This window comes from Bos javanicus, chromosome 26 (assembly GCF_032452875.1).
Source record: "Bos javanicus breed banteng chromosome 26, ARS-OSU_banteng_1.0, whole genome shotgun sequence".
Taxonomy (NCBI): domain Eukaryota; kingdom Metazoa; phylum Chordata; class Mammalia; order Artiodactyla; family Bovidae; genus Bos; species Bos javanicus.
Window position 1 is genome coordinate 10,013,910 of NC_083893.1, and position 21,242 is coordinate 10,035,151.

Below are 21,242 nucleotides of genomic sequence, written 5' to 3' on the forward strand. Positions count from 1 at the left end.
AGGATTTTCAGAATAGTAAATGAGCACTGGCTTCATCTTCAGGTCACCGGCTGGATTAGCCCCTAACAAGACAGTCAGCCTATCCTTTGAAGCTTTAAAGTCAGACATTGACTTCTCCTCTGTAGCTATTAAAGTCCTAGACGGCCTCTTCCTCCAAAAGTAGGCTGTTTCTTCTACACTGGAGATCTGTTGTTTAGTGTAGACACTCATTCATTGTCACAGCCAGATCTTCTGGATGACCTGCCCTAGCTTCTGTATCAGCACTTGCCTCTTTGCCTTGTGTGTTTGAGTTATGGAGATGGCTTCTTTCCTAAAACCTCATAAATCACCAACCTCTGCTAGCTTCAAACTGTTTTTCAGCAGCTTCCTCACCGCTCAGCCTCCACAAAACTGAAGAGTAAGGGCCATGATCTGAGTTACACTTTGGCCTATGGGAACATTGTGGCTGGCTTGTACTTCTATCCAGACCACTAAAACTTTCTCCATTATCAGTAACAAAGTTGTTTCATTTTCTTATCATTTTTATTTGCTGAAGTAGCCCTTTAAATCTCCTTCAAGAACTTTTCCTTTGCATTCACAGCTTGGCTGACTTTGGCAGAAGAGGCCTAGGTGTTGGCTGCTCCTGGCTTTTGGCATTCCATCCTCCTTAAGCTTAATCAGTTCTAGCTTTTGATTTAAAGTGAGAGATATGTGACTCTTCTTTCACTTATATACTTAGAGGCCACTGTAGGGTTATTAACTGGTCTGATTTCAATATTGTTGTATCTCAGAGAATAGGGAGGCCTGGAGAGAGGGAGAGACATGGAGGAATGGCCATTCGATGTCATATGGGCACAGTTTCTGATGCCCCTAAACAATTTCAGTAGTAACATCAGAGATCACTGATCACAGAGCATCATAACAAATATAATAATAATTTAAAACCTTGAAATGTTATGAGAATTACCAAAATGTGACACAGAGAAACAAAGTGAGCAAATGATATTGAAAAACAGCACCCAGAGACTGGCTTGACATGGGGTTGTCACAAACCTTCATTTTGTGAAGAATAAAATATCTGCTAAGCACAGTAAAGTGAAATGCAAGGAAGCGAGGTGTGCCTGTGTAAGTAAGGAGGAGAGACCCCAGGAGACTGATTTCAAAATAGAGAACCGTTTCTATCTTCTTCAGTGGAGCAGATATGGCTTCAGAGCTTATTACTATCCCTTTAAAACAAGGTACCTTTTTATATTCCTGTAAGTGTAACAAGAATTACTAAAGACCTGACTAGGAATACTGACTAGATGAAAAGACAGTGTCCTACAGAGATACTGATACTTCAGTTTCACAAATATTTGCCGAAATAAAATAACAAGGATACAAGAGAATATCAGATTAAATACTGTTGAAATTTTGCTGATAAGGAATTCTAACTTTTTATCATTATTCTGTAATATGTTTAAATATTCTCTGTCAAATGTAAGCAGTAGAAGAGCAGTCTTATTCACCTGAACACTTAGAATGATGTCTGGCCCATCAGTGAAATGCAATAAATATTCATTGAATGCATGACTGATGAATAACTTATGGAGACTCATAATTTGGAGAGCAAAGAATATAAGATATTTCTTTTCTTATGAAGTTCATTTCCTTACAGTCAACTTTTATTATAATATTTCACTTTTAAGAAGAAATGAACATAGAATTCTTTTAAAATGAATTCTGCCCAAATTTACAGATTATATAGAAAAATCATGGTCATAAAATGAAATTATTACAAAATGAGCATTTTTCTCCTAAACATTAAAGAAAAGGGTCTGAAGAAGACATCCAAGTTAGATTCTAATGTTACTATCAAGTGAAATATTAACATAAAAGAGATTACAATTTAAGAAAAGCTTTTCAAATTGATAAAATATATCACCTATGATATAGCAATATGAGTGGTTCATAGTACCTTTGTATAGCAAATTTTGTTTAATATTAGGAAATATATTTGCACTATTTTTTTATATTGTCTGGCAGAGATAGTTAATTTTCACCAAATGGTTCACATGCTACCTGAAATTCGGAGAAGGCAATGGCAACCCACTCCAGTACTCTTGCCTGGAAAATCCCATGGGCAGAGGAGCCTGGTGAGTCCACAGGGTCGCTAAGAGTCGGGCACGACTGAGTGACTTCACTTTCACTTTTCACTCTCATGCATTGGAGAAGGAAATGGCAACCCACTCCAGTGTTCTTGCCTGGAGAATCCCAGGGACAGCGGAGCCTGGTGGGCTGCCATCTATGGGGTAGCACAGAGTCGGACACGACTGAAGCGATTTAGCAGCAGCAGCAGCATGGCAGTTAAGCTGGACCATGTAACTAGCTTTGATCAGAGCACATGATGGGAAGTGAAGTGCATCCCAACTAGTCCAAGGCTATTAAAAGTTATGGCATGTCTTCCGTTTCTTTCTCACCTCTATGTTGACCTTAAGGGCTCATGCTCGAGATAGCACATCTACATTATGGAGTAGAGAAGCCCAACCTGCATGCAGCTTTGTGTAAAAGTCACAATGCGTCAACCACAAACACCTTTGTAACACTGACATTCTGAGGTATACCTATGAATTACACACCCCTCATTTCAAGTGTGCTGCTAATTAATTTCACAAAGGTCATTCCTGAATCCCTAATTTGATTAGGTTTTTCTGATTATGTGCTGTGCTGTGCTTAGTCGCTCAGTCCTGTCCGATGCTTTGTGACCTCTCTGGAGGGGGTTGCCATTTCCTTCCCCAGGGGATCTTCCCAACCCAGGGATCAAACCTGCATCTCCTGCTTGGCAGGGGGATTTTTTTTTTTTTTTACCATTGATCCACCTGGGAAGCCTCATAATTTTATAGGAGAGTGTATTTAAGTCTTTTATAACTTCCTGGATCTTTAAATATTTGTAGAATGACATACAAAATACAGAGTAGTTGTCACCAACTACTTACCAATTACTAGGGTAACCGTTTATGATGTAATTGGGAAATTGGAATTTTTTGGAAAATTTTGGTAATTGAAAGAGTGGAATCTGAATATTCTAGTATAGCAGGTTTTATCTGGTTCTGCTTAAATACTCATTGAAGTTAACACTTGAGTTGATAAAATTACCAGATTTTTCTGGTAGGTTTCTTGTTAAAACGGAGAATTGGAATAAAACAATAGAGAGTTAATGACTCATTTTCCATGCCTTTCTTACACTGCCATTTTCTGAATTCCACTGAGAAGTTAAATCCTCTCAAAGATAGTTAACCAAAACCAAAAGGTGATTCACAGATATTTTATAGGGGTGGAGACTGAGAATTTTAGGTTGAGGTCAGGGAAATGTATGTTAGTACACTCTCAGCTAGTCGCAAGGATTAAGATATAGTGTAGAAGGTTCCAGTTGACAACTTCATGTAGCTGCTGGAACTAACTTTTGTATCATTGCTTTTCAACTTGGGCTCAGTGCTGTGTGGTGTGCACACAGCAGAGTACACACCTGTGATGTGTACACACAGTATACACACCACTCTGTGTGTGTACACATCAGAGTCACAAACCTATAGGAGTTTGGGTCTTACCCCCAAAATTCCTTAATCAGTATTTTCAGGTGTAGACCTTGGACATGATGGACATTTTGAGGACACTCCACAGGGAATTTCAGTGCTTACCTCTCTCTGAATGAGAGCTGATTATGTAGACTCATTGGATCGGTCCTGTGGTATTTCCTGATAAATTCATTGTGGTATCAGAGATCCTTTAAAGCATCTCTAGAGTTGTTTGTCCAGCTCTCAAGGTGAAGTTACTAGAATGTGTAACTTTACCTGTATGTGGAGTGAATCATTTCACCCCCTTTAGTGCTTCTTAGGGAGAAGGCAATGGCACCCCACTCCAGTACTCTTGCCTGGAAAATCCCATGGATGGAGGAGCCTTGTGGGCTGCAGTCCATGGGGTCGCTAAGAGTCGGAGACGACTGAGCGACTTCACTTTCACTTTTCACTTGCACGCATTGGAGAAGGAAATGGCAACCCACTCCAGTGTTCTTGCCTGGAGAATCCCAGGGACGGGGAGCCTGGTGGGCTGCCGTCTATGGGGTCACGCAGAGTCGGACACGACTGAAGTGACTTAGCAGTAGCAGCATGACTTGTGTGAATGTTAGTCGCTCAGTCATGTCCAACTCTTTGTGATCCCATGGACTGTACCCTGCCAGGCTTCTCTGTCCATGGGATTTCCCAGGCAAGAATACTGGAGTGGGTTGCTTTTTCCTTCTGCAGGGGATTTTCCTGACCCAGGGATCGAATCTGGGTCTCCTGCACTGCAGGCAGATTCTTTACCATCTGAGCTACCATGGAAGCCGTGTGTGACACAGTAGAGCTAAGGAGTTACAACAAGTGAGCAGCTCTGTATAGCTCACAGAGTCTAAAGTATGAACTATCTGCCCTTTTTAGAAGGTTTGTGACCCCTGAATGAGCTCATTCAGGACCTTGTAGGTCATGTTAAGGATCTGAGGTTTAATCCTATGTGCAGAGAGAAAGCAGTAAAGCATTCTGCATAGGAAGGGCAAAACCAGATGTGTTTGAAGAAGATCATTCTGGCTATGTGATGAATGAATCGGAGTGGAGCAGTATGGAGAGACCAGTTAAAACAAGAGGGAAAAAAACAACAAGAGAAAACAAGGTGGTGCGTGGTTTGTGACTGCAGTGGTGAACGGAAGTGAGTTCAATGAAAGAGAATTAAAAAGCAAGGATAATTCCTGATTTGAGGCTAAAGAGGCTAAGACATTGATTGGTGGCTCCATTTGCGGAAACAGAGAAGATTAAAGGATGAACAAGTTCTGAATTTCGAAGGCAGACAATCAAGAGCCAGTGCTTCACATGCTAAGTTTGATTCTAACATACATAGATTTTTTTTTTTTTTTAAGGAGTAAAGTAACTCTTGTCAATCATATTCTGAATTCTACTTGCTTTCTAGGGCTGGAATAATCTTTCCTCTGTGATCCTTGCATCAGTTCCTTTAAAAATTCCATAGATTCTGCCCATTTAGCAAATGGGGCCTCACTGAGTGGACTGCATATATTTCAGAATCTGTTTGCGAGAAGTTTTTTCTCTGGTTAAGACCTCCCAAGTTTTATGAAAACATCTATTTATCCTTAGTCACAAGGAGATTTTCAGCCTGTTGCAACTTTTATTGGCACTGCCAAAAGGAAAAAAATATGGAAGCATTTCAATAGTCCTTTAACTGGACCCACCAAGGTCCCCAGAGCAGGCGATTTGTCCTAACTCGCACTTGGTGTTCCAGACCTTGCCGGAGTTCTTCTGCAGCATGTACGAAAGCCCTGATTTTCTGTGATGACAGTCAATGAAAATGTCCCACTTTCCCAATACTCCCCAGCAATAAGCAGTCATCCCTTATTATACATTGTTATTCTGACCTACTCAGCATCATGCCCTATATGAAATTTTGTGTGTTAAGTGGTATTATGATTGGACTCTTTTCCTGGAGTTGGGCAAGGTTTTTCCTTTGCGCCAGCACGCTGGTCTGCTCTAAGGATACCACTTTATCACCATAGTTAGCTGCATAATTCAGTTCAGCTTTAGATTTGTAACTGTTCAAAGGATACCATGAACAGATGAAATAAGTATCTGGGCTGGAGGGTTTGACCTAATATTTGCTCTAGTTCATTTGGCACATTAAAGAGAAGGTTTTGCCCTGACATTATAAAATGTCGAATTTGAACAACTGAGACTAATCAGATGAAGTTTTTATTTATGATTGTGTCAAAATATTTCTGGTCCTATCCATAGAAGAAATTTATTGGTTTACTGTGGACATTCTTATCTCCTTTACTAATAAGACCAGTGAAATTTTTCTTCTTGTTATATCTTGACAAAAAAAATATTGAATCTTAATATTTTACCCAAGATTCTTAAATCAAATAGACTACAGTCTTTATGATATTGCTAGCTACTCCTGAGAAACCAATATTAGGAATATAGATGGTGGAAAAGGGAACAAACAGGCATGCTATTTGTAATAAAAAAGAGTGGGTTAGGTTCAAGTGAGCTCAAGGTTCTAAAATGCCTTTCCTGAATCTAAATAATGTAAGGATATAGAATATCAACAAAAAGAATTCACTAGGTATGTATATAATAGAAATCTATTTCAGTGAGGAAAACTCTATTTTTAAATTCAAGGATGCTTCATTCTTACAAACATGAATTTGGAATATTTTATACTGAAGAATTCCCTTAGTCCCACAGATCAGTTATAAATATTAATGGAATTTCAATAGATTCTTTTCAGATTCTGATGTTTAATATTCATTCATATTATGCAGGGAATTCCAAGTCCTATACAGTACATGTAGATTCTTCTCATTATCTAAATGAGCATATATATGAAGTCTGTAGGGGCAATGATTATTAAAAATAGCAGGGCCCACATATGATCTTAAAGGGCATATCAAAGCCTTCTCAGCTCACTTAATAACAGGAAAGTCACTGTTAATAAACCAAAGGATTCTTTAGGCTAAATCGACTCAGTAATGTCACATCTGGGCAAAATGACGGATTGGTGATTCTGGACAGAGTTAAAAATGCTAACTGTTTTAAAGTATTTATGAAACACAATGAAGCGATATCCTGTGGTGAGATTCTGCAGACTTGGAAAACTGCTCTTGAATTAGTCTTAGGCCTTTGATTTGCTGACGACTTACTTTACAGTATCTAACTCTTCTCTGATATGCTGGAGTATAAATTTGGGGGGAATTATTCAAAAAGTGATTGGAGATTCCATAAAAAGAAAGAATCATATTTAACTTAATGTTCTCTGAGTTTAACACCTTATTTGAGAAATGAGATATGGTTTAACTACTCTAATGTGTATCTGTTATGATTTTTAACAGAAATAATATAACTAAACTTGCACTACTGGCATTTTCCTTCCCTTTTCTCTTTCTTAAAAAAAAAAAAAAAAAGAAGTTTTATAGCTGATAGACTAAAATCATAAAATAATTATGTGAGAACAACTATAAAGACAGCATTTACTGTGTGTCTCCAGTAAGCAAGGCCTGGGACTAGGAGTTTCGGATATACTTGTTGTTGCTGTTCAGCTGCTAAGTCATGTCTGACTCTTTGTGACCCCATGGACTACAGCACACCAGGCTTCCCTGTTCTTCACTCTCTCCAGGAGATTGCCCAAATTCATGTCCATTGAATCAGCAATGTTATCTAACCATCTCATCCTCTGCCGCCCATTTCTCCTGCCCTCAATCTTTGCCAGCATCAGTCTTTTCCAGTGAGTCGGCTCTGCATCAGGTGACCTAAATATTGGAGCTTCAGCTTCAGCTTCAGCATCAGTCCTTCCAATGAATATTCAGGGTTTATTTCCTTTAGGATTCACTGGATTCAACCCTTATTACATTTCTAGGAGATACTATTAACTTTATAGTACAAATAAGTGAAGCTCAGAAAGGCTGAGAAACTTACTCATGGTCACAGAGCTATTAGGCTGAATCACATGAAAATGCTTGCTGTTATTTGACCATTTTAAATTACAAAGGCAGCAATATAATATAGTTCAACCTAATCCTAAGTATCGACTTATAATTTGAAACTAGGTCTGTGTGATTGCAAAGTCCATGTAACCATGTAACCAAACCATGCTGGATAATAATACTGGCTATTTTTGACCATCCATGATAATAAAAACCAAATCATGAATTATACAATAAAGAATTTACAATTCACCAAATTTGGGTTAATATAAACTCATTTGTGGCAAAATTCCTATGCATGATATCATTTTAATGCCACTCTGATATAAAAATGAGATAACTGCTAAGCCATGGATGAGAAATGGCACATTTGCAGAGCTTATCACATATTTTCTAAGTTAAATATCTCAGCTGGAGCACAGTTGTTCTTTAACCACTTTTTTTTTTTTTTAATCTTTCACAAAAAGAAGAGTGGATCTTTTGAAGTGTAACCTTGGAAATCAAGGTCTGTTTTACAGGGCATCACTCAAAGCAGATGCACATTCCCCAGCGACTAGGGTAAAACTGTTACCAAGAATACTTGAATCTCTTTGGGAAGAGAACTTGACAAAATTTCCATGTCTTACTGGCAATACCTGTAATACTATATAGTCAAATATTCCTGATGTTATAGGCATGGGACAGAGTCTCCATAAGAGGTTTCTGATCATTCTAATTACCAAGAGTTGATATAGGTTTTTCTAAGGCTTCCAGATTTGGCAACTAAAGAGCTCATTCATTTTATATGATTTAAAGGGCAGTGGTCACAGATACCTAGGCTGTCTTAGGGATGAACAATTTGCTGACTAGTCACTGCTTTGCCTTGCCTGCTAAGTGGGTGACCAGCACTGAAGCATTCATTCTCAGTGTTTATTCTGGGACAAGGGAAGGGCATCTTGGAGCTGCGTTAAGGACGACTGGCTCAGTCGTCCTTATTTCCTGAGCACCAAATACACATTCCTGCTAGGCTACGATGTTAGCGTCTATCTCTTATTTTCAATCTTGATGAAGATAAGAGGGATCAGTTGATGGATAGTATGTGGGATAGACAGTAGCATGAATTCCCACTAAAGGATAGAGCTTCTAATCTAGAGAAAGCAGCAGGCTCTGCAAACAGGGCGTATCAATTCTTTAGCCCATGAGACATTTAGATTGATCTGAGAAAGAATTCTTGACGGTGAGAAAAATGGTGAAATCTTTTCTAAGAGAGCTCTAGGCAAAGGAAAGTTTCCATCTCTTTGGGACAGTGCTGCAGTCCCAGCTAAAAATGGACCAGAAGGAAGACTTGTCAAGCTCTCATTCAGCTCAACAAGTCTTTATTGTCTCCCAGGACCTGAGGCTCACAAGCTGTCTGAGAGTTACACAGTTTTACAAGACTATTCTCAACTTGCAAAGGTTTTGAGATGCCTCAAGAATGATGAAAACCAGGCTCTTGTCTGGGAAGCAGAGCACAGCACATCATTTTGAGCTCTGGCTTACAACCCAGGGTGTTGACAGGCTTCACTTCAGGCTGCAGTCAAGACTTAACTTCAAGAGACTTCGAAACTGTTCAGTCCCACAGAGAAAGCCTTTTCCCAATTTCCAGCTCTCTCAACAGACTGACTTGTTTGCAGCTATCATGGAAACAGTAAGTTGAGCTTGCTTTATTTGAGGTCCAGGGGATGAGGAATTCTGTCTGGATTCAAAATAAGGTTCTCAAATAGATATGAGGTTTTCCATACATACAGCAGACTCCAATTTTCTGCACAGGTACTAACCTGAAGAAACCACTAAGTTCGTAACTCTTTTCATGCTAACTCTTCCAAAAAGTGCCTGGACTATGTTGATTTATAAAACAACTCTCCAGTAAAAAGCACACATCAGTTAAAACAATCGTTCAATCCAGAACTATGTTGGGGAGACAGAAATTCATGGGGGTGTCCACAAAATAAGTTAGATAGCAAACGAGTTACAGACCTACATTGCAACCTCTCAGGTCAAACCAGAGCCTCACCCTGTCTAGTTTTCTCTTTTTTCTCTTCTTTGCTCTTTGCCCTTCTCCTAGTCAAAGAATATCAGAAAATTTCCCCTCAATTAGGCAAAACAATTTAGCTCTCCTTATTTTCACTCCCAAACTGGAATTTTAATCTCTCCCTAGGTACTTGGCAGACAGAAGAGCCATCACTTAAAAAGATAATTATAAATAGCAAAAATTAAATGGCATTACATTGAATGTAGCAGTGCCTCCCTTAGATGATAGCTACCTACCAAGTCACCTGACCGTTGTTAGTGAAGGGGTCAGATGGACTGTGGCGATTCCCACCTGTGCACCTCCGGTGATTTTTCCTTTGTTGATGTACACTGGCCTTCCTCACCTCCTTACAAAGCCAAAAGAGGGTTTTCCTTTGCTGTTTCTTCTCTTAATTGGCCACAATGATAGCAGCCTCTCAGTTTTTCTGTTGCTCTCATCTATAACCTGTAAATCTCAGATCCATATATTTATTCATCACATACAGTCATCTGATTCTCATTCCCATTTTCTCTCCTTAATAGCAGATCCAAACTACACTCAGTCACCAAAATACCTGAGTCTTGTGTTCTGGACCAACTCTTGGCCAACCTGAAGGTCTTTTGTCAATCTCAGACCTTGTCTCAGACCAATCTCAGACCAAATCTCAACTTTGTCAACCTGAGAGCCACAAGCTTAGGCCAATTGCCACATGTGAAAACACTGCTCTCAGAGGGCAGGCAGAACACAAAGCTGGAATGCTGGCACAGAAAGGGACCCACACACAGAAAGTTGAAGATTCTCTTCTTAGTGTGGATGCTATACAAATCTGCAATTTGCTCATGGAAATGCCAGGCAACTGTGGACTCCAGACTTTCTTTACACTTTTGTTCACTGCTTCTTGGACATTTCATGACTTACTATTTGCATTAATTGAATTTTTTAGCAGCTCCAGGAGGAGAAGGCAATGGCACCCCATTCCAGTACTCTTGCCTGGAAAATCCCATGGACAGAGGAGCCTGGAAGGCTGCAGTCCATGGGGTTGCTAAGAGTCGGGCACGACAGAGCGACTTCACTTTCACTTTTCACTTTCATGCATTGGAGAAAGAAATGGCAACCCACTCCAGTGTTCTTGCCTGGAGAATCCCAGGGACAGCGGAGCCTGGTGGGCTGCCATCTATGGGGTCCCACAGAGTCGGACACGACTGAAGCGACTTAGCAGCAGCAGCAGCAGCAGCAGCAGCTCCAGGAGAAAGTTAAATAATAGGCCATGCTAAAGCTTCTAATTTTTTCATGAATTGAAATGTTCCATAGTCTCCAACTTTCATTTCCTCATCTAAAGAAAGAAGATTGTTAGGCTTGTGTTGACAAAAGATCTTAGGTCTTAAGCATCCTTAAAAATGATCATAATATTGTCATGAGGCAACATGACTCTCCCCAGTTTTGATCATACATGTGAGTTGATGCTCTCTGTACCGTATATATCAGTGCAACCATTTATATTTATGAGGATTCTTAGCTGACCTCAAGTCACTAGTCCAAAAAAGCCTCATGTATTGATTTCTTTAAAAATTTCTCATTTGAGTAAACTTCGTAAAATGTTGTTTCGTGAGGGCAGAGTCTATAGCATCCTCATTTCCTAGCACACTGCCCAGCAAACAGAGGCATCCGATACACATTTGTAAATACTTCTTTAACTGAATAGACTGAGAATGGAGAACATATAAATGAAATATTTGTGAATTCAATTTTTCTGAAAGAAATGCCTATAAATTTTTTTTCCCCAGTAATATACTCCTTAGGATATTTTTAAGGTTTAATTTTGTTGTTATATATTTATATATAACATTTTCCACTTTCCACATTTTCCACTTTCTCTCTGTCTCTGGCACTGATTTTCATACTGAGTTCACTTGCTTGGCAAGGGGGAGGACAAGTGTTATCATGAATGTAAATCTTTCCCAGTGAGGATAGCCTGATAGGGAAATCAGAGATTGAAAGGGATCTTTTTGTTTTTACTTTGTGTGCAGATGTTCTTACAAAATGAATTATTTCATTTTCTAAAGAAAACCCATTTTTGATTTTCAAAGTGGCAAATGTTATGTGAAATAAGATTCATCTACTTTATAATTTGTACCAGTTACCTTAAATGACAGCATATGAGTACTCATTTTTATGTATATATATGTACATTATTTTATATAAGTACATTCATACATCACACACATACATGTATACATACATATATATGTATACACATACATACATATTTTTTTCTTCCTGAGAGAACATCTCAAGATTTGACATTACAATCATGTGATACTCTGTGGCATTGTAATAGTGAGATGGATATTTGTAATTAGTACTTGACTGCTATTTATTAAACTGCCTTAACGGATTTATATGGACAGCATCAGTTACATAATTGAATTACAAATGACTATGTCCATGATACAAAAGACACAATATTATGAATGTTGTAACTGGTTACTGCTTGCTATTTTAAGATGATGATTACTATTTTATCTGCAAGCTGGGTTTCCGGAATTGATATTTTAAAGCAAAAGTCTGAACTGGAAACCTGATAGTTTTTCATCATCACAGTGCTTTTCTTTTCCTTCCCGCCATGTTTTCTTTCCCTTTTCCTTTTTGTTCTACTTAGAAAGTGTTACCTATCTGGACTGCATTTTCTGAAAGTTTAAGGACAAATAACTCCATAGTGTTTCAAATGCAAAAGCAGACATTTCATGTGTCAACTGTATGGCTATTGCTTAGTTAGGATAATCATGACCTCTCCTCTTAAGTTAACACAGGAAAGTACCGAAAGTGTTACTCACTCAGCTGTGTCCGACTCTTCCAGGCTCCTCTGTCCATGGAATTCTCCAGGCAAGAATGCTGGAGCGGGTAGCCATTCCCTTCTCCAGGAGATCTTCCTGGCCCAGGGATCAAACCCAGGTCTCCTGCATTGCAGGCAGATTCTTTACTGTCTGAGCCACCAAGGAAGCCCAAGTGAACATAAGGTGACTGGGTTTATGACCCCAAGCCTACCTCAATTATTTACAGAATGTTGTATTATGCTCTTATCTTTTATAGAGTTGATATAACAAACAGCTATATGGAATAATCTTTCTATATCTTTTGTAAAAGAGCCTTTAAATGCATTATATTACTGTTTGTTACTCAAAGATCCTAACAATACAACTCTTGCATGTACAAATTCCATGCAATGAAAAAGTTGTTCACTTTTCTTTTTGGCTGAGTCGGATTGTTTCCTTTAATGAGATATGGAATGCCATGTAGTTATGGTCATTGGACATCACATTTCTAGAGTTGCAAACTATTAATTTCTTCGTGGTCATTAACATGCTTTTAGATGGTGAAAAGAGAAGGATGCTAAAATTCTGACCAATTATTTGAGGGTGAGTCAAATATTTTATTTATTTAAGCTACCCCAACTCCTATCTGTCTTGGTAACATAGGGTTTCATTCACTTAAGTTAGGCTTTTATGTTTATGCCTTTTGCTTTGGAGAATATGATATCTAAATTAGAGATTAGAATTATTAATTGTAATATTAGGTACATAGGAATGGACATTATTTGCTAAACGCTATATGAAGCTCTTAATATGTTTGAGCCATCTTCAACATTTTAGGGTTGGTATTATTTTCCTCATTCTATTGATAAGTGAGCAGACAGTTTAAGTAATTTGTCCAAGGTCATACAGCTAGTAAGTGGTAGAACTGAGTTTAATACAGGAAGTTTGACTCCTGGCCAATTTGACTCCAAATATAAGATGCTGGGAAGGACTCAGAGATCTTCTTAGGGATATAAAACTATATATATAGTTTTGAGTTATATATAGCTTAGGAGCTCTGTTCCAAAGCTCCTAAATCCTTTGGAATTTCCTGGCTGACAGAAGTGTCTTTGTTCTAATGAAGCAACTCTTGGTGGGCTCCTGGTTGGCTTCAGGATGGGGGTTGGTCAGCAGAAAGACCAAGCCATGATTATAAGCCTAGAACTTTCAGCCCCACTCCTTATCCTCCAGGAAGGGAGAGGAGCTATATTTGAGTTCATGATCGATCGTGCCTGTGTGTTGAAGCCTCCATAAAACTCTCAATAGTATGTGGTTCAGAGGGCTTCTGGTGAACACATCATTCCTGGAGGAGTACATCCCAACTCCTCAGGGAGATACAGTCCTGTACATAGGACCTTCCTGGACCTCCCTTGTGTACCTCTTTATCTGGTGTGTGCTATGTTATATCTTTTGTGTGTGTGTGTGTGTGTGTGTGTGTGTGTGTGTATGTGCTCAGTCACTTCAGTCATATCCAAATCTTTGTGACTGTTTGGACTGTAGCCTGCCAGGCTACAGTTCATGGGGTTCTCCAGGAAAGAATACTGGAGTGGGTTGCCATACCCTCCTCTAGGGGAATCTTCCTGGCCCAGGGATTAAACCCATGTCTCTTATGTCTCCTGCATTGGCAGTTGGGTTCTTTACCACTAGTGCCACCAGGGAAGCCCATCTTATCCTTTATTATACCATAAACCGGTACGTATAAGTAAGTATTTCCCCAAGTTCTGTGACCCATACTAGCAACTTATCAAATGCAAGGAGGGGTCATGGGAACACAGGTCAACAGCTTGAAATGTGCAATCTGAAGTGATATCTGAAGTGGAGGTGGCCTTGTGGGATTGAATCCTTTGCCTGTGGGCTCTGCTGCTAACTCCTTAAGGACAGTGTCAGAACTGAATTGACTTGTAGCGCATCAAGTAGGTGTCGCAGAATTGCTTGAGGTGGAAAACCCACACATCTGGTGTCAGAAGTGTTGTGAGTGTGATAGTAGAGTGAAAGTAAAGGAGAAACACACAGGGAGTGTGTTTTCTACACAGGATGTAAATGTTTGTCACTTATCCCACGGCTCCATATGCCCTCTGCATGACACACATTGCCAGTTGTTGGTAAAGTCATTTTCTACTGAGTCCAGAGCCAACCATGGAATTGCTCTTAGTTTCTGCCCCAGGTAATGACTGTCTGTTGAATGAATGGAACTTGTGTTGAAATCTATTTATCATCTATGTAGGTCCAATGAAGCTCTTTCACAGAAAGATTTATCTTAAGTGCTGTAGCAGAAACTTGCTAGATGTTCATCAACCTGCTTTTTTACTCTTCCTACATACGTGGGTAGACTACAATTCCAGCTTCCCTTCCAAACAGGTGTGGCCATGTAACTGTTCTAACCAACAGAATGTAAGCCCTCCTGATGTGTGCTAAAAGCACCCTGCATGCTCTCCTCTGTTCTTTTTCTTAACCACTGATTTGATTTCTATGAGCACAGTAACTCTGTAAGCCACCTGATGAAGTTGGCAGAGTCAAAAGATGGAAGGAGTCTGGGTCTCTGAATAACCTCTCTGATGAAAGCTACCCATTAATCATAAACATCTGTTTGGGTCTTATGGGAATAAGAATCAAACTTCTGTTATGCTTAGACCACTCAACTTTTTGTGTGTTTGTTACAAAAACTAATGCTACAAAACAAAGGTCATACAAGATAACATCATTATCATGTTTCAGAGCCAGAATTTGAATCTGAGTCTTCAAATTCTTCCCACAATGATAATCTTACTGATAATTTAAAAAATTATCCATGTTAATGATAATTGTTTGTTGTTAAGTTGTTAAGTCATGTCCAACTCTTTTGTGACCTCATGGACTGTAGCCTGCCAGGCTCCTCTGACCATGGGTTTCTTCAGGAAAGAATACTGCAGTGGGTTGCCATTTCTGTCTGCAGAGGATCTTCCCAATGGATTGAACCTGAGTTGCCTGCATTGGTAGGCAGGTTTTTTTTTACCACTGAGCCACCAGGGAAGCCATTAATGATAATTAATATTACCTTATTTCAGACTGTATTTCAACTTAAATTGTCTCCAGTTACAAACCCACCAAGTTTTGAGTTTATCTGCAACAAGTCTTCTTCTACCTCTAAAAGACTCAGTGTCTTCCCACTGATGACTTCAGTGACTTACACATCCTCTCATCTGGCCTACGATTCCTGCCCAGGCATGAAGTAGAAACGGTGACATCAAGTCAGATGACTTCAAGATACCTAACCGTGGAATATTTTATTTAGGCACCAAACCTGCAAATATCCCACAGAAATTGTTCCCCAGCACACACTTGGGAAAGTCTGACTTGATGCCACCATTTATGCTTTCCAAGGTGAGAAGGTGTCTTTTCTACAGGAATGTCTTTTAATAGGATAAGAGGTACTGAGATTCTCTAAAATAGGGGTCAAGTCAGTAGCATTTTGCACACTTGATGACAGAGTCCCCTCCTAAAGAGCATATCAAGGACCTGATGTTCCATTGAACATATTTTGGAAAGCACAATCCTAAGTATATTGAGTCATACTCGTAATCATCGGGATGGGTCTAATACTTGGAATTTAGCTCCTCTTTTCCCAAGGAGACTTTTGTTTCTGGTTCGTGTACTGTCTATTCCTGACACTTGACAAACGATTATTCCTTGACCTTTGTCAGGTTTGGGCTGCCAACCCTTTACCCTCTGGCTCTCTTCAAGCTTGACAGCAGATTGGATTTTGTGAACTCAACTCTGCCACCCTTCGTCTATTTTGTTGCTTCCCTACCTGACAGAATACAAATGTTCCCCTTCTTTTGTTAAGTATGTGTATTTATAGTATGAATTTTTGGTTCAATCAAACACCCCCAAATAAAGGATGGAGTTGGGTAGTGTTAGTAACTAAAGAGACAATTCTTACTGGTCTACTTAAATACCAGCATAAATAAAACGGAGTGGAGTTACATTATATGGACATTCATATTATGTGAATTCCAATAGATAAACTTAGCACCCTGGCCCCAGAGAGTGAGAAAAAATTGTTTAAATTTATGTATTTATTTTTGGCTACGCCGGGTCATCACTGCTACAGGGGTTTTCCTCTAGTTGCGATGAGCGGGGCCTGCTGTCTAGTTGTAGTGTGTGGGCTTCTCATTTTGGTGGCCTCTCCTGTTGCAAAGCACAGGCTCTAGGCATGTGAGCTTCAGGAGCTGTGTCTTACAGGCTCTAAAGCACAGGCTCAGTAGTTGTGGCCATGGACTTACTTGCGTGTGGGATCCACCTTGACCAAGGATCAAACCCTTGTCTCCTGCTAACAGGGGGCCTCCTATACTTTAACATTTACATAATCCAAAATTAATTTTTCATAAAACTGACAAAGGAAGGAAGGTATTTCTTTGCTGTCTGAAGTGGCATCACCATGGCACACCATGTAGCAATAACACGGTTCCCAAATACCTGACCCTCAAGCTTTAAAACTGTGTGATTGTTTATGTATTTAAAAAAGTGTTTTTTCTTTTTCTTTTTGGTATTTCTATGGTTTCAAAGGGCTTCCCAGATGGCACTAGTGGTAAAGAATCTGCCTGCCAATGCAGGAGATGCCAGAACTTGGGTTTGATTCCTGGGTCAGGAAGATCCCCTGGAGGAGGAAATGGCAACCCTCTCCAGTATTCTTGCCTGGAAAATTCCATGGACAGAGGAGCCTGGAGGGCTACAGTCCATGGCATTGCAAAGAGTTGAACATAACTGAGAATGTGTGTGTGTATATATACACGATTTCAAAAGCTGCCCGTCTTGTGAGAATTTATTAATATTCTTATGTTGTACTCTTTCAAGTTTGCATAACTCTGATTTTATAAACTGGCTACTGCATTGTAGTGGTGGGTACTTTCACTTACCATCTTACTCCATTTGCATAGCAATTTACTCTGTTAGGCCATATGACTTTTATTTCTTTCTTTCCTGTGCACCTTTCATAGTAGAAAATATCACTCTGGTCTACAAATGTAAACTCACAATTTCATCTGGCCTCACTCAAATAAACTGAAATCTATTGAATGTTACCAAAATGGCTATACTGAATTTACTGAACATTAAGTCACTCTTCAAAATATCATGTAGTTTTGAGGTATTTTCAAGATAATTTTGAGTATACATGATTCTTATCTTTATGTGTCAACTTTACAACCTTATCTCCCACATGAGACATGAATCTACTTGAAGAGAATGGAAATTATTTGTTGCCAACCCAGCATCACTATTTTCTTCTTTCTTCCCCACAAACTCATATCTTATTCAGGTATCTACTCTTATGTGGGGTGTTTCCCAGGCAGCTTAACAGTAAAGAATCTGCCTGTCAATTCAGGAGACTCAGGAGACATGGATTCAATCCCTGGGTGGAGAAGATGCCCTGGAGGATGAAAAGTAAAGGGCAAGCCATTACAGTATTCCTGCCTGGAAAATCCCATGGACAGAGGAGCCCGGTGGGCTAGAGTCCATGGGGTTGTGAAGAGTTGGACATGACTGAGCGACTAAGCACACATGCATGCACTCAAATGACTAAAGGGAAGATGATCCTAATACTAGTTCCAGGAGTAGATCTTGATTTGTCTGTAGGATTGTAATGGTAATCCCACCCCCGCTCGGCAGTGATTGGTTTCAGACTTGTGAGTAACCCACGATGGCCTGTAACACAATTATGACCTATAGTACAAGATAGTCAGTTGAGGGGTTTCTGGAAAGATTTCCTTGATCTCAGAAAAGGACAGAGACAGTAACAGTTCTTATTCCTCCTAAGCATGTTGCTGGGTCTGGATGTGACTCCAACAATTATTGCCATCTTGCTACCACTCCTCTGAGGATCTCAACATTAAGAATGGAAGAGAGTATTTCTCTGATAATGAGTGATGTTGAGCATCTTTTCATGTGTTTGTTAGCCATCTGTTTTTCTTCTTTGGAGAAATGTCTGTTTGGTTCTTTGGCCCATTTTTTGATTGGATCATTTATTTTTCTGGAATTGAGCTGCAGGAGTTGCTTGTATATTTTTGAGATTAATTCTTTGTCCATTGCTTCATTTGCTATTATTTTCTCCCATTCTGAAGGCTGTCTTTTCACTTTGCGTATAGTTTCCTTCATTGTGCAAAAGCTTTTAAGTTTAATTAGGTCGCATTTGTTTATTTTTGCTTTTATTTCCATTACTTTGGGAGGTGAGTCATAGAGGATCCTGCTGTGATTTATGTTGGAGAGTGTTTTGCCTAAGTTTTCCTCTAGGAGTTTATAGTTTCTGGTCTTACGTTTAGATCTTTAATCCATTTTGAGTTTATTTTTGTGTATGGTGTTAGAAAGTGTTCTAGTTTCATTCTTTTACAAGTATTTGACCAGTTTTCCCAGCACCACTTGTTAAAGAGATTGTCTTTTCTCCATTGTATATTCTCGCCTCCTTTGTCAAAGATAAGGTGTCCATAAATGCATAGATTTATCTCTGGGCTTTCTATTTTGTTCCATTGATCTATATTTCTGTCTTTGTGCCAGTACCATACTGTCTTGATGACTGTAGCTTTGCAGTATAGCCTGAAGTCAGGCAGGTTGATTCCTCCAGTTCCATTCTTCTTTCTCAAGATTGCTTTGGCTATTTGAGGTTTGAGGTTCCATCTCATGCCGATAAGAATGGCTGCTATCCAAAAATCTACAAACAATAAATGCTGGAGAGGGTGTGGAGAAAAGGGAATCCTCTTACACTATTGGTAGGAATGCAAACTAGTACAGCCACTATGGAGAACATTGTGGAGATTCCTTAAAAAACTGGAAATAGAACTGCCTTATGATCCAGCAATCCCACTGCTGGGCATACACACTGAGGAAACCAGAAGGGAAAGAGACACGTGTACCCCAATGTTCATCGCAGCACTGTTTATAATAGCCAGGACATGGAAGCAACCTAGATGTCCATCAGCAGATGAATGGATAAGAAAGCTGTGGTACATATACACAATGGAGTATTACTCAGCCATTAAAAAGAAAACATTTGAATCAGTTCTAATGAGGTGGATGAAACTGGAGCCTATTATTATACACAGTGAAGTAAGCCAGAAAGAAAAACATCAATACAGTATCAGATCAGATCAGATCAGATCAGTCGCTCAGTCATGTCTGACTCTTTGTGACCCCATGAATCACAGCACACCAGGCCTCCCTGTCCATCACCAACTCCCGGAGTTCACTCAACTCTTGTCCATCGAGTCAGTGATGCCATCCAGCCATCTCATCCTCTGTCATCCCCTTCTTCTCTTGCCCCCAATCCCTCCCAGCATCAGAGTCTTTCCCATTGAGTCAACTCTTCGCAGGAGGTGGTCAAAGTACTGGAGTTTCAGCTTTAGCATCATTCCTTCCAAAGAAATCCCAGGGCTGATCTCCTTCAGAATGGACTGGTTGGATCTCCTTGCAGTCCAAGGGACTCTCAAGAGTCTTCTCCAACACCACAGTTCAAAAGCATCAATTTTTCGGTGCTCAGCCTTCTTCACAGTCCAACTCTCACATCCATACATGACCACAGGAAAAACCATAGCCTTGACTAGACAGACCTTTGTTGGTAAAGTAATGTCTCTCTTTTGAATATGCTATCTAGGTTGGTCATAACTTTCCTTCCAAGGAGTAAGCGTCTTTTAATTTCATGGCTGCAGTCACCATCTGCAGTGATTTTGGAGCCCAGAAAAATAAAGTCTGACACTGTTTCCACTGTTTCCCCATCTATTTCCCATGAAGTGATGGGACCAGATGCCATGATCTTCATTTTCTGAATGTTGAGCTTTAAGCCAACTTTTTCACTCTCCACTTTCACCTTCATCAAGAGGCTTTTGAGTTCCTCTTCACTTTCTGCCATAAGGGTGGTGTCATCTGCATATCTGAGGTTATGGTAACGATAACCCTATATGCAAGACAGCAAAACAGACACAGATGTATAGAACAGTCTTTTGGACTCTGTGGGAGAGGGTGAGGGTGGGATGATCTGAAAGAATAGCATTGAAACATGTATATTATCATATGTGAAACAGATTGCCAGTCCAGGTTTGATGCATGAGACAGGGTGCTCAGGGCTGGTGCACTGGGATGACCCAGAGGGATGGGATGGGGAGGGTGGTGGGAGCGGGGTTCAGGATGGGGAACACATGTACACTCATGGCTGAATCATATCAATGTATGGCAAAACCACTACAATATTGTACAGTAACTAGCCTCCAGTTAAAATAAATAAATAAATAAAAAGAAAAAACTCTTAGAAAAAAAAGAATGGACGATAGCAGAGATGGATAAATCCTAGGTCCTTGAAGATACTGCTCTTTTATTGACTCAATCAGTCACGAAGTCTCCCTAGCTTCTTCCTTCTAATGTATCAGTTAGATTGGGCTGCCATAGACTGGATGGCTTAAACAACAGACATTTACTTCTTTCAGTTCTCGCAAAGGGAAGTTCAAGCTCAAGGTGCCGGTTGATTTGGTTTCTGGTTGAGGACTCTCTTTCTGGCTCACAGACAGAAGGTTTGACATACAACATGAGAAGATAAGGGCTATTTTCCTGTTCTCAGTACAAAGCAGTTGTCGAGTTAAAAATGGTTAATCCATGGCTGTTACAGGGCATTTCATGAACTGCTGATTGTACATATATACGATATCATGTTAACATAAACAGGCCAGCCCTTAGGGAGTTTTAAGTTATAAAAGAAACATTTTTCTAAGATCATGTGCTCTGATATAAAAACCATACTCCAGCCCAGTTCTGTCATAAAGTTCTGGCAAGCCAAAAGATGTTAGTTTTGGTGATTTTATCAGCAAAACTTTTAACTAATGCTTGATGAAACCATCACTGCACCATAAAACACCATAACAAA

The 21,242-nt window shown here is 39.6% G+C and overlaps 1 protein-coding gene across 2 annotated transcripts in view; it reads right to left on the reverse strand.

Annotated features, from left to right (window-relative positions):
- The window catches only part of RNLS (renalase, FAD dependent amine oxidase), a 276,255-nt gene that overhangs the window by 41,166 nt on the left and 213,847 nt on the right, over positions 1-21,242 (reverse strand). The gene's annotated exons all lie outside the window — the stretch shown is intronic.